General features: G+C 41.8%; 1 long non-coding RNA gene across 1 annotated transcript in view; it reads left to right on the forward strand.

The window, feature by feature from the left end:
- Positions 1-14,747, forward strand: part of LOC116738437 — a 123,203-nt gene that overhangs the window by 27,051 nt on the left and 81,405 nt on the right. The window contains exon 5 of the long non-coding RNA XR_004344382.1: positions 238-386. This is a non-coding gene — a long non-coding RNA (uncharacterized LOC116738437). The remainder of the gene's footprint in view (positions 1-237; positions 387-14,747) is intronic.

Genomic DNA, 14,747 nt, shown 5'->3' on the forward strand with positions numbered 1-14,747 from the left:
AATGTAGGAAGATGTGGTGCTTAGGTTTCAAGTAGACATCTGTACTCAATGAAAAGGTAGAGCTATTGTATTCTATTTATCAAGTACAGGTATATCATGTTCGATGTATTTCTCCACTCCATACACTGTCCATGGTGATAAAGGTGTCTAGGAAGGGGGATTAGGAAATACCTGCTATGTTTGGGTCAAAGCCAAATCACAGGATTAACATCTGCCTCTTCTTTCTCCTACATCCAGTCTCTCTTTTGATGAGAAGAAGAATAAACCTCATTCTTGTTCAGATGTAGAGATCAAGGAAAAGACTTCTGTCTTATTGGCTTCAGATATGTTATCAGCACCTAAAGAATGGAAAGCTGCATTAAAGGAGGTTTCCCTTGGGAAGAGAGGTAATGAGATACAATGAAAGAGAGTGGGTATTTTTTTTTTAATTTTTTTTTTCAACATTTATTTTATTTTTGGGACAGAGAGAGACAGAGCATGAACGGGGGAGGGGCAGAGAGAGAGGGAGACACAGAATCGGAAACAGGCTCCAGGCTCTGAGCCATCGGCCCAGAGCCTGACGCGGGGCTCGAACTCACGGACCGCGAGATCGTGACCTGGCTGAAGTCAGACGCTTAACCGACTGCGCCACCCAGGCGCCCCAAGAGAGTGGGTATTTTTAAAATCATAGCAACCTAGGATCAAATCCTGGAATTGACACTTTTCAGTGGTGTGGCCTATGTCACTATTTTGAGCACCAATTTCTTCTTCTGAGAAATGAAGGTGATTCAGATTACCTCCAGAGTTATCATACAGATAAAATGTAAACAATGCAGGTAAATTTATCACACAAGTAGACATAAAACGAACTGGGCGAGAAAAGAGTCTTTTTATCTCCTTTTTTTTTTTTTTGCCCAAGCTCCCATCCCCTCCTTTCCCTCTTCTCTTCCCTTTCTTCTCTTTTCCTTATTTTTTTTCTGTGCTAAAGTTTTGCACAAGCTCTACAGTTATGTATATGTCTTTGGTTGCAGCAACCATATATAAAGGAGACGCTGAATGTTTGCATTCATTTATATGCTGCTATAAGTATTTCATTCTCACAAGTTTTAGAGGGAAAAATTTGGCTGCTGGTGAATTGATGAGAAAGAAGCAGTTATTTCTGAGGTTTAACTTTGACTCTGGCATCAGAGAGACAGTCTTTCACCACTGTTGCAAGTCCACGCTTCCAAGAACTGCTGAGCTGAAGCACTTACCACGTGTGATGGATTAGCCAAGTGCAAGTATGAAGTGAGCAGAGCATCTAGAACAGCTGTACCCACTGCATTACAGATGCTAAAATGTATCATAATTATTATTTATTATGATTCTTATAGCTCAGGTTAAATCATACAAAATTCCTTATATCATTTTATGATTCATACTGTCTTCATCAAAGAAAGTATATTATAAAACATAGCCAATTAGTAACAACAACAGTGGAAAAGAAACAGGGTCCTGCTATATAACTTCCTCCTAAATATTTTCCCTTTAAGGAGATTTTGAGATACAGCTTTTCTGTGCTTAGATGCTAGATGAACAAATATTATGTTGGAAACCCAAGGATGATGTAGATTACTGGGTATAGTTTAGAGCTGGATTTCATCAACAATTAGCTTGTCACTATCATCCTGTAAATGTCTTTCTGTACTAACCTCACTGCCCCAGGTTGTGTACGTCTAAGGTTGATGCTGGTAGGAAATCTCTCAGCTGGGTCAGGCCCTAAGGGGTGAGGGAGTCGGCCAAAGGACACATACCATATTGGCTCATCATATTGGCCTAACTCTCCTGATCCTGCATTTCTCAACAGAATCTCTTTTTTTACTTGTCTTTTGTATAACTCCAGTGGAATAATTTTATTGAATTGCTTGAAAGAGACTGCTTATGGGGCAAGTCTGGTCATTAGGATTCTCCATTGGATTATAGGTTTCACAATCAATGTCATAAATTGCATATACCCTTTCTTGGAGTAATGGTTCATTCTCAAGTCCTTTTCAGTTAATTGTCTTTACTTGCTTCTTTTAAGGTTTTTCTGCATTTGTTTTGTTTTGTTTTTGGCTCTTTTGGGGATAATTTCATGAAATATACTGAGTCAGCAATCCATTTCAGCAAAGCAGTAGGACAAATGAATGGATTTTTGGACTGCCTTGGGTGACGGAATAAGATATTTGGGAGAACACTGGAAAAGTGGGGAGGCTGGAAGGGGGGGATATGTGAAAATGTTCCATTGCTTTAGCCTCAACTCTACCCTCCTTTGTCACTTTGGTGAGCATTTTGACAATGAGAAATATTGATGACAAACTTAATCTTATTTGAAAATGAGAATCCTAACAGTGCTTGTCTCATAGGGATATTGCAAAAGCCAAAAGAAATAATGTGGGTAAGAGGTGTAATACTGTGCTTTTCATTGTGTGAAGGCTCAACAAATATCAGCTCTTCAGATATTACTATTACTCCACTTTTAAAATGCTATTGTTTAAATCATCCCAATTGGTGTTTCTAAATACTTTCTAATAACTAAGCTAATATGCTGTGAAGTTCTTCTAGGGTTAGAGCATTCTGGTGAAGCATATTAGACACTTTCCTGAGTCAATACTTCTTTTTATGACAAAAATTATATGCCTATTTGGAACGTATCTAACCCCAAAACAACCACCTGAGGGAGTGGGTGGAGAGAGGAAACAACTTTTAGACATTAATCCTAATTGGATAAATTTACAAAACAGCTCATTGCTACATCTGAAGGGTAGTTTTTATCTAAGTGGAATGACCAGAGAATGTAAGAAAATTTCTTCCTGTAAGAAAATGTAAGAGAATGTAAGAGAATTCCTGTAAGAGAATGTAAGAAAATTCCTTGGCATTACCCAAAGAAATGCTGCCCTTCAGAACTGGGTCCCATAGGTGCTTTACTCACGAAGCTTCTTTGTCTCCTCCTTTTGGAGCTTTTCTTTCACACCGCTCCCCCACGTCACCCTCCAGTAACTGTCTGCTCTTTCGTGAAGGGCCACATAGGGACTGACCCACAGACCAGCTGGAGCACATGGTCCAACATTTAATAGCAAGGCAAAATGCCAAAGCCTCAGGGCGCCTGAGTGGCTCAGTAGGTTGAGCGTCCAACCTCGGCTCAGGTCAAGATCTCATGGTTCATGGGTTCGAGCCCCACGTCGGGCTCTGGCTGACAGCTCAGAGCCTGGAGCCTGCTTCAAAGTCTGTGTCTCCCACCTCTCTGCCCTCCCCTGCTTGCATTCTGTCTCCGTCTCTCTCTCAAAAATAAATCAAACATTAAAATTAAAAAAATGCCAAAGCCTCAAGCAGAGACAAAAGAGAAACACAGTTTCCTTCATGGGGAGCTAGAATGGCTCTAATTCAGATGAAGCCCCAGAGTGAGACAGATTTTAATTTCAATATCAGTCCAGTTCAGATGATACATTTGGCTCATAAGCTTAGGCTGTATAATGTTATTAAATAATAACGTATTTCGCGGGATTGTAATGAAGACGAAGTAAATAATATCTGTAAAGGACCTCACAGATTGGCCAGCATGTAGTAAACATTTAATAATCAGTTGCTCTTCCTGCTTTTCCCTCATAATACTTGGTTTCTGACCTCTTCGCAATCACGAAAGTCAGTCTTCTGTAGACTCCATGACAAAGACTTAGAGAAGAAAAATGGTCTGAACAATTTAGACAACTGTCTTTTCCCCTAAAAACCACAGGTGGCATGTTTGTTCTAAATACCTGGATTGTCTGTACAGTAACACTTTGGTTTGTGAGCAGAATTGTTCTGGAAACATGCTTGCAATCCAAAGCACTTGTATATCATAGCGAATTTCCCCATAAGAAATGATGGAAACTCAGGTGATTCCTTCACAACACAAAAATATTCATATAAAAATGATCACTGTAATGTAATATAAATAATAAAAAATACAAAATATAAAGAAAAATAAGCAAATTAACCTGCACTTACCTTGAAAACCTTCGTGGCTGGTGTGAGGGAGACAAGAGAGAAGAGGGTTATTACGTAGGACGACTTTCACTATCATTAACGGAATCACTGCCATCTATTGGCTCAATGGAATCTTTCTCTTTTCGTGCAACTTTAACAAGGAACCTATCCAATGACACTTGCTTTTGCCTCCTTTTGAGGATTTCACGGAAATGTGACATTGCATTGACAATCACCCACAATCCCTCAGCGGGGGAGAGAGAGAGAGAGAGAGAAAGAGAGAGAAGAACCATTGGCTCAGTTGTGATCATGTGACTGTCGGCGTCACATACTACTCGTATTGCAAGATATCACTCATTTATCAAGTTAAAATTTATTAGACATGTTTGTTCGTCTTGTGGAACACTCACAGAACAAGTTACTTGCAATCCAAGGTTTTACTGTATCAATTTATTCAGGTGCTTGGTCAATCTACACTTCTCTTTCATGCAATTGGAAAACATTAAAAAAGTTGTACATAGAGGGACGCCTGGGTGGCTCAGTCAGTTAAGCGTCTGGCTCCAGCTCAGGTCATGATCTCTCAGTTCACGAGTTCGAGCCCCATGTCAGCCCTGTGCTGACAGCTCAGAACCTGGAGCCTGCTTCAGATTCTGTGTCTCCCTGTCTCTCTGCCCCTCCCCACCTCGTGCTCTCTCTCTCTTTCTCTCAAAAATAAATAAAAATATTTTTTAAAAAGTTGTATGTACACACACACATACACACATATGTAAGTTTATATGCTATACCTTCTGTAACCTTTTGCTCATCTGTTCTCTTCGACTTTATAAGCATGTGAGGTGAGTTTTATTTTATATTTTAATTTAATTTAATTTAATTTTTTAACGTTTATTTATTTTTGAGACAGAGAGAGACAGAGCATGAACAGGGGAGGGGCAGAGAGAGAGGGAGACACAGAATCCAAAACAGGCTCGAGGCTCTGAGCTGTCAGCACAGAGCCCGACGCGGGGCTCGAACTCACGGACTGGGAGATCGTGACCTGAGCCGAAGTTGGATGCTTAACCGACCGAGCCACCCAGGCACCCCTGTGAGGTGGGTTTTATATTTCCTATTTTATAACTAAAGGAATAGGGGGCACAGAGAAGAAGCAACTTGACTGAGCCAAAGGCCTTGCAGCTGATTAGGGATAGAGCTGGGGTGTTCTGACCCCTTGGCAATTTTTCTTCCTCCATACTGCTCTGAAGACTGTGGAAGGGAACTGCACTTGAACTTGGCGCCACAGGATTCCCAGCTGATAAGTAACCAAAGGAAACAGCGTGGCTGAAATCCAATTAAAAGTTAAAATCCCACTGGGCAATCTCTCCTTAACTGACGACAGGAATTGCTGTCACTGCCCTGTCTCGCCACTTTGCAAACAGCAGGGATGTTAGCAAGAGCTCACGGTGAACAGCGAATGCTTCCCAAGGGAGCAGTGATTGCTTTGGCTGGATTCTGCTGTGGCTTTTTTCTGGTGATGAAGAGGCTGTAGTCAGCCAATCAGGGGCGGTAACCATTTTCTAATAACCACCTCAGGCTTTTGGCACCAAATTCTCTGGCACTGTCTGGGGAAGCTGTTTATGCTACTTCATGCTACTTGTCAAGTCAAGCTGTTTGTCTCATTTTTCTGGGAAACTGGACGCTTCCCGTCAAATCGCTCACCTCAGTGGGATCCAGCCAGCAAAGTACTCCAAGAGGGTGCTGATTGTCTGTGACATGTTTTAAAAAATGACCCCAGTTTGTATGGCTTTCCTATGGTCCCATGTTGTGTGAAATCAGGATGTGGTCCTGAGTTAATGACATAAGGAAGCACTCTGATGCTTGTATTGCCTTCTTGGTTTTCTCGAACCTCACATGGACTGGCTTCATCCTGTGCGGGAGTCCATAGCTCTGCACCTTTCCTCTCCACTTCCTGTGCAGGCCTTCCTCTGGTTTGTGGGCTGTTAGCCATCATCTTGTTCCTTCAAGGCTCACACTGAGCCGCTGGTCAGAGTTTTTGTGGGTGGTTTCTGCTGCCTGCTTATCATCCAACCCCAGTCTCCGGTGTTCCTTCCCAGTTTTTAAGCCTGCAATAGCTCTTTCCCAGTTTGTCTTTAGCTTGCCCTTTCAACTCTCCCTCCTGCCTTCATAGTAGGTAAGGAGGAGTTACCCTCCTTTTCCAAACCTTGATTTTGCAATACCGTCATTTTTGCCGAATTGTGTTTATAAGATTAATGTAAGTATGTTAAACTTGGTATCGGTTTGATGACTTCGTCAAGATTCCTTGCCAGGTTGTGTGTGTGTGTGTGTGTGTGTGTGTGTGTGTGTGTGTGTGTGAAAGAATCTGCCTAAAATCTTTGCTAATCTAGTTTTCTCCTAAATGCAGTTACACATAATGCCTCCTAAAACAAATTCTCTACATTTGTCATTTGGCAGCCTCCTGCTGTCACTCTGGAGCATTAATAAGTCTGAAGATTAGTCTTCATAACAGAAGTATGAAAGTTCTGATGCAGGTAAATACCACTGAAGACTTGAAATTTCGAGGAAGTTTGGAGACTTTTGTGGAGACCCTTAAGATGCTCTCTGGCAGTTACCACAGTGAACTCTCTCCCCCTAGTGTATATTAGCTCACACTGCATCATTCCATGCGGGTACCATATATGTTTCTGATCGGGTAGATAAGCCAGATTTATAGATTTAAGGAGGCTGTATCAGCTGCTGGCCGGGGAAGTTTTTTCTTAGTTAACGAGCCCGTGAAACTTAATCCTTGACATTTCAGAGCTGCAGTTTGTAATAAAATCACCTTTAGTCTAGACCATGGTGATATGGTCCTAATACATGGTAGAAATAAAGGGCAAGCCCTTATTCTAATTTCTGACATCCCTACAAATTTAATGTTGTGTGTCTTTAATTGAGAGATTTATTGCCTTTCCCAATAAAAATAATTGCAAATTTTAACACTTTCCTCCTACCAACCAAATAAAATTATAAGGCTTTATTACTTTTCCATGCTCTTAAAGATTCAAGGTTGTCTGGGGGCTTCCCGAGGGCATTAACTGTGGTCTGATTCCAGTCAATTACTTTATCCTCAGAGACTTAGATGCACCAAGCATATGGAAAGTGCCCAATGATGAAATGAAGGAATGAGTGGAACCAGATAGAACCAGAGTCACCTTTTAGTGGCCTACCTGTATAATTTCCGGGTAATGTAGTATTTATAAAGGAACAGTGATAACACATTTCTAAAAGGAGATGAATGGCATATTGAACAACTTTCCAAGAAGAAGGAATGCAGCTTCTATCACTTGATCTAGGTCTTTGATTACGGAGGCATTGAGAATTCCCTGTGGCTGAACATGGGCAAACTTTAAGGCGAGCTGAGGGCTCAGGCTGCCTGGTGGACATCATACTCCCATGGAGCACTTTCCAAGAAGAAAAGTGTGGGCTTGCTGTCTTTTCATCAAAACTCCTAGAATTTGGCTGACTGCCTGGTTATCCCAGGACATTAGTCAGCCCACAAATCCCACATTTGTTTATTCAGTCCGGAGCAAGTGAATACTGCCATTCTCCCATCTCCTTGTTGGCAAATGCTTTGTTAACCTGAATTGAGCTCTGCAACACAAATGAAGTGACTAATCTTTTGGGGGTTTCCCCCTCCCAGATTCTCTTAGGACAACTAAATTGATAGGCCACAAAGCCCCATACTGTCGGTTTCCCTCATGCTAGCCCTTTATTCTGATGGTTCCACATTGTACTTAAGGGAAACCAATACCTTCCAGAGTGTGGTTGAAGTGGCGCCACCATTAAGAAAAGGAGGTTACTGAACTTTTTAGTCTTGTGAGAAAATGTTAGCAAGCAAAGGGAGTGAGTTTGATTATTTATACTTACGCAGTCTACTACTGGGCATTGGCAATAAGTGTCACCTTGTAATCTCAGAAATTTTTTCCGATTCTGAACACGTGAGTCTGTAAGCACGGGATGGTAGGAATCTTAACACAGACAAACCAATTTGGATGATCACATAGGTTCATATGTCGTGGGTCTGGAATATAATTAAAAAGGATGTATATCCTTAATCACTAGGGCTATTTGTGTATCTTCAAAGATCTGTAAAGACCTGGAATTTTTAGCTAAAGTTTAAGGATCTGTGTTTCTGAATTGTTCATTGACCAGCGAAAGAGCGGTTAGTTTGGAAGACAGTTGAGGTACAACCTAGTACACAATAGAAGAGGGGGTAAAGGAAATCATAATATTAACATTCTTGCCATAAACCCCAGCCATTTTTACAGCATGTTGTACATAGCAGCTGAGCAGATAATTCTCATTAATAGTTAGGCCTGTGGAAATTCTGTTGGTTCATAAAGCTTTGATTCTGTGTTTACCATTGATAACCTGTTTTTTTTCTCTCTCTCTCTCTTCTTCCTTCAACTCTTGACCAGAGCTACCTTCCAGAGGATTTCTTTCTACCACACTCTTCCTCCCCAGTGTGAGAGAATACAAGTACATGTTGATGTTTGAAGCAAGAACATTCAAGAACTTCTGCCTGACTTTTAACCCAAGGCTTGGATTAGTAATAATCTTTCTGTTTTTAGTGTGAGGCTCAGGGATCACAAAGGGTTGTTTCAATCCATGAGACTTTTGCGATTTGTTATTCTATTTTCAGACCTGAGTTCTGGAAGAACCGAAATGGGTTTTAAAATAGCCATTAGCTCAGGAGATACATAACCAGGCCTGTGGCAAGAGCTTTCAGTCACATAGTCTGAAAAAAAAAGAAGGATATTAAAAAAAAAGTTGTTTCCCAAGAATGATCACTCCCACCATTTCCTATAGAGGAACAGGAAAATGTGTAAATAATTCCTGGGCTTGAGTGCAAATGATGCATGTGCTGGAAAACAGAAATCTAAAGTCATAAAGATTTTGTCCTTTGTAGATACTTCTCCAGACGTGAGTTAGTATTTTGGATTTGACTCATTGCAAATCTTCACTGAGGGTCACCTAGATGGCTCAGTTGGTTAAGCATCCACTCTTGGTTTAGACTCAGGTCATGATCTCACAGTTCATGGGGATGGAGCCCTGCGAGGCCCATGATGAGGCTGCTTGGATCTCTCTTTCCCTCTTTCTCTGGCCCTCCCACCCCCCGAATCTCTCTCTTAAAGTAAAGAAATAAACTTAAAAAAAGAAAATCTTCATTGAGCACCTTGTGCATACCAAACATTGCTGCTATGTTATGAGGGTTTGGGGGCCTCCACTATAGTCCCACTGGGGTACAGGAAGGATGAAGAGAAGACTACATATAAATATAGCACAAGGCAAAATAAATATGGTATACAACACGCTATGGATATAATGGGGGAAGAGGTCCTATTTTATTAGTGGAGTCAAGATATGCATTACCAAGGTCATGGCATTCTTGCTGGGTCATGAGGATAGAATCTTGGCAGATGAGGAGGCATTCCAATGCAAGAGAATAATAAGAGCCAAAGTGCAGCTGTGAGAAAGTTGAAGGGAACTATGACTATTGCCAAGCAGGGTAGGGGCAGGGAAGTGAGGGTGGCTGGGTTTATATCATGAGTACTGAGTCTCATGCACACAGTTGAGCGTGCCACCCTCCTTGAACCACTGTTTACTGCAGAACCATGGCTCCCCCCTGGCTCTTCACTAGTCTTACCACTGCTTCTCAGTCACCTTTCCTGGCTGTTCTTCCTCAGCCTGAGCTCTACATATTGAACGGCTTCAGCATCCCATTTTTAGCTCTCTTCTCCTAACTTGCTATCATTTAAATACTAAATATTTAACATCTACATGCCAGTGGCCTCTAGATCCATAACTCTCCCTTGACCCATGCCCTGACCTCTAGGCTATATATCAAATTGTCTGCTGGACATCTCCACTGTGATAATTTGTAGGCCCGGATTAGAACTCTTGATTCTTAGCTTCCACCCAACCTCCTCTGCTTTGCTGCTGGAAATCCTCCTCTTCCACCAGTCTTTCCCATCTTAGTTAATGGGCTTACCATCCACCTAGTTGCTTAGGGTCCCCCGAACTTGGAGTCACTCGACATATGGCCTTACCATTTAATAACACATATTGTGAGTTCACTTCTACCCCACCCCACACAAGTGGCTGTTGGTTTTTGTTATAAGCCTCATGGTGGTAAGATTTGCCTCCAAATGCACATGAATTGTTGAGACAAAAATAAATATTAAATTAAAAAAATTGATTTTCTGGAGATCGTCTCTTGATTCCTTTCCAGAAATTGACTCCCAAGTTGTCCAGAAGAGCCTTGTTTTCTTCAGTTTTCACGCACGTTGCAATCTGTTTTTCACATCTTCCAAAAGAGTTTTCACATTCTCTCGCCTTTCAGACCAAGCTGCTGTGGATTAGGTACACAAATACATGTCCTCATGTATCTGTCATAATAGTGAAAATGACAGTAACGATAAAAATAATAGTATTCCTACTGCTAGTAGGACTCAACAGCATCTATTCAACCTTGCCATGCACTGTAATAAACACTGTATTCACTGCTGGTTTAAACCTCACAGTGGCCCTCTGGGGTGGATACTGTCATTGCCTTCATTTTTGACCCGCTTAAGGTCACACAGATGGGAAGTGGCAGAGAACCAAGATGTGAACTTATTTCTGCTGGACTCCAAAGCCCATGTTTGTAACCGAAAGTAATTTAGAACACTGCGCCACTGAACAAAAGTCGTTGCAGCTTCTAGTTCATAGAATATTTTGGCTGACCACACTCAAGAAGACATAAAGAATAGAGCCCTAGAAAGGTGGTGTAGTTTAATGAATCGATCCTATTTATCTACCTTCCATAGGACTCAAGGTGTATTCTTATGTAATTTTATCTGGGAGGGCTGCCCAAAAATTGCCGTTCATTTCATTTTCCTCCCCTTCTCAGTCCTCCGATGGTCACCTTCACTGACAGTAGAAGTATAAAGAGAGAAACTAGGGAGAAACATGAACTGAACAGGAAAACAAAAAGAATTATTAGAATTATTACTATTATTTCCCGGAGAGAACCATTCTTGCAGCCCTTTCAAATATTTGTTTCTTTTTGGATTTGATAGTGAGAGTACCACACAAGCATGAATGAAAACAGAAAGATACTGAATCAGTCAAGATAAGCCAGAGGTCAAGCTGTGGTAACAAGAACCTCAAATCTCAGTAACTTAAAAAACAAGGATTATTCTCATTCATGACACATGCTCATCCATGGTCACATCAATGGCTTTTTTTTATTCAGCATCAGTTTGTACCCCTATCTCTTCCTTCTGGTCACAGGCCCATTTTTTGGTCTTTCTGTAGAAAACTACCCCAAGGAAAATCTGAACACAGAAGTTCTCTGAACTATTGGTTTTGTTTGAGGCTCTAAGTGCTTCCCTGCAAAGCTGATAACCCCCCAGTGCCTTCTTCACTTGGGATCTGGACCATCTTGTGGTTGGAATAGTCTAATATGTATTTCTGGAGATATCTTTGGCTCTGAGAGTTCCCCAAGTGAGACAGTATTCTCTAGTTTCAGCAGGTTTTGGAAGCAGATGGAGTCTGAGGTGGCCTTGTCATACTAATTGTGGTGACATTGTGCAATGTCTTAACCTCTCTTTCAGCCCTAGTTTCCTTATTTGAACTAGGTTGTCGTTCATTATTTGAACAGGGGGAAGTAATTGGATTTGAGGGAAGGCAGGAGATAATATTAGTAGATATTGTTGATGATTGGGTGAGGCAGAGGGAGGAGGCAGGATGACTACCAGGTTTCTATCTCAGGCAACTGGGTGGTGATGCCTTTTATTCAGGAGGAGATAAGAGAAATGATGAGTGTGTGTGTGTGTGTGTGTGTGACAGAGAGAGAGAGAGAGAACCACACAGAGAGATGGACATACAGAGAAAGATGTCAAATGTCAGTTTTGGACATGAGGATCTGAGGTGCTTTGTTGATAGATATATAAGTGGAAATTTTGAGTTGAAGTTTTAATTTTATTATTTAATTTCAAAAAAAATTAAAAAATGTTTATTTATTTTAAAAATTTTTATGTTTATTTCTGAGACAGAGAGACCCATGAGTGGGGGAGGGGCAGAGAGAGAGGGAGACACAGAATCCGAAGCAAGCTCCAGGCTCTGAGCTGCCAGCACAGAGCCCAATGTGGGGCTCAAACCCATGAACCGCGGGATCGTGACCTGAGCCGAAGTCAGACGCTTAACCGACTGAGCCACCCAGGCACCCCATGAAGTTTTAATGATATCTAGGACAGAGGTCTGGACTGATTAATAGAGACTTCAGAGTCCTTTGCATAAAAGAGATAATTGGAGCTATCGTAGTAGATGATATATACTTCTGAAAATGAGGAGACAAGAGAGCCTAGGGTGAGGGTTGAGAAATTTTCTCTTTAATAGCCTCATAGGGTAGAAGATTCTTCAAAGCAAGTTTGCTCTTACGATACCACAATTTTCCTCTTACATTTCTGGACATCCTTTTTCTATCAGTGAAGAAAACGATTATGTTGTTTGCTTAGAGTAGGGAGGCAGGCTCTGATAGAGGTCCTCAATAGAGATACTTAGGTTTCAAATAATGGCCAAGGAAAGTAGGAAGGACAGTTGATCAAGTGAAAGGATTGAGGAGATGTATTGAAGTTCTAAAATCAGATGCCATATGTTTGTCATGACCATAATCTGAGTGGTTATAACATTTTCTTCAGGAGTGTTCTGCTTTGAGGTACCAGGATGACATTGACCCTATGTTGGGAGTTGGCCCGATAAATACAATACAGGGAGATACATGTATGGATTTGAGGACACTGGTGGTGAGTGGTTCATATGCCCAACTGTTTGTAGTTTCTTTAGAGGAAGGCTGAGAGACTGTGGGGGAAATTAAGACTCAGGAACTGAAGGACTCAGTGAGTTTGAGGACTAGGTGTGTGCAAGGGAGGATCCTGAAAGGCATCTGGGTCAGAGAATGCAATGTTTGCAGTTAAGATTTTGGGTGTGGAGCCATTCTTGGTGATGACAAAGTTCAGGATGTTTCCCTGGCAGTGTGGGGGAGTCTAAGCTGAGTGAAAGCAGATTGTTATTGTGTATTTGAGGTCAAGGAACAGTTGATTGAAGGTGTTGGGTGGATTGCCCGCAGAGATACTGAAGTTTTCTAGATGTGGGCAGGAGTGGGGTTGAGGAGGAAAGAGGAGTGTCCTGTCCTAACGAATGTAACCAGAAGGTCAGCAGATGATAGAAAACGTAGAATTGTACATGGTAGTATAATCAGATGGCATGGATACCAGAGAGTGGAATTCTGGTGGGTTCTAAAGTAGATCAAAGAGCTCATAGCTTGTCACTCCTACCCTTAGTTCTATGGGAGGTGAAATACATAGCATAATGTGGGGAGATGTTTTGCTTTTAAGTTTTTTTTTTTCCTTTTACATAAAGTAAGGAGATTCCCGAAGGCATAGTGGTTTGAAGAGAGAAGCCAGAGAGAGGAAGTGCAGAAATTAAGGGGTTAAGAACAGGGGAGGTAAACTGGCCTTCTTCTGGCATAGGAGGATTATAGGAGTGGAAACCTTGATTGAAATTAATTGACCACAGATATTCCAAAGACGGAGTGAGTCATTTGGTGACAAAGATGTCTGAAGGTCTGAGGTGGGATCTGGCCCAGTCATGTGTGGGTGGGCTCACTGTGTGGGAACTGGGGTCATGAAAGATGTGAGCATGGTCTGTCTCCTGTGTGCAGGGTGGAGGGATCAGGCCTCTTATCCCTGGGGTGGTCTCATGATGTGATGAGTGGCCACATGCAAGATAGTTTCCACTTAACATCTCATCTCTAGCCTCATGATAAAGCCGAAAGGCGGCCACAGCGATCAGGATAATAAAATATCTGCCTTTCTTCCATCCCTGGAGCTGAGAAGATTCAGTGAAGTCATTTGTGGAAAGGCACTTTAAAAACTGTAATTGCTAGATGTATGTTAAGTTTTATTGTTACCCACACCTTTGATGTATTTCTCTGTGTGCTCATCTGTGTATGTGTAACATATTCCCTAGGATAATAAGAGCTTCCCGTTGATAAAGCCAAGATTCTTTATTTATAGCGTTGGGCTGGCACCTGGGCTGATTCTCTTCGGTGATTATGTAGTCTTGATGTGGACTGGCATCTTTCCTGGAGTTGGTCTCCCTCAGCAGCTTCTCATGGCCAGAAGCTCCATCTCTGTATCTTTCTGTTACAAAGCCTGGATTCCCTTCTAGACCACCCACCAAGTTCCTTGCTCCAGGCTTAAGAACGCCTCCAGCTCCTGGCTCATTTGCAGAGCTGAGCTGACTGGCATGCCTTAAGCCAAGATTGCCAGGTTCCCCTGGATGAGTTGACAGAAGACATCCACAGGAAAGTGGTGCTAGACTCTGAGAATTGCAGTTTGAAACTGTCTAAAATCTTTCACGGAGAGAGGCAGCTTTGATTCTAACCAAGAGAAAGGCATTCCTTTCTGAGTATTTCCTAGCTCCCTTTGAAATTGAACTGACACTGTACTCGAGTTTTTAGATGTTGGATATTCTTGGAAGGGGAAAGGCAGCTTCTGTGGTGGAATAGACTTTTTAAAGGGTAATTTCCAAGCAGGTTCATTAGCTTTGTTCTATCATCACTTTCCTACAGATGGTGATTTTGTTTTCCTTTCACGGCCTGGGACATGGAGACTGTTTTTCTGCAGAAACCACATGCCTTAGAGTAATGGGGTGCACCTATCTCTATCGTGCAGCGCGATACGACACGCTTGGTAAACGAGGAA

The sequence above is a fragment of the Lynx canadensis genome, chromosome D4 (genome assembly GCF_007474595.2).
Source record: "Lynx canadensis isolate LIC74 chromosome D4, mLynCan4.pri.v2, whole genome shotgun sequence".
In the NCBI taxonomy this organism is placed as follows: domain Eukaryota; kingdom Metazoa; phylum Chordata; class Mammalia; order Carnivora; family Felidae; genus Lynx; species Lynx canadensis.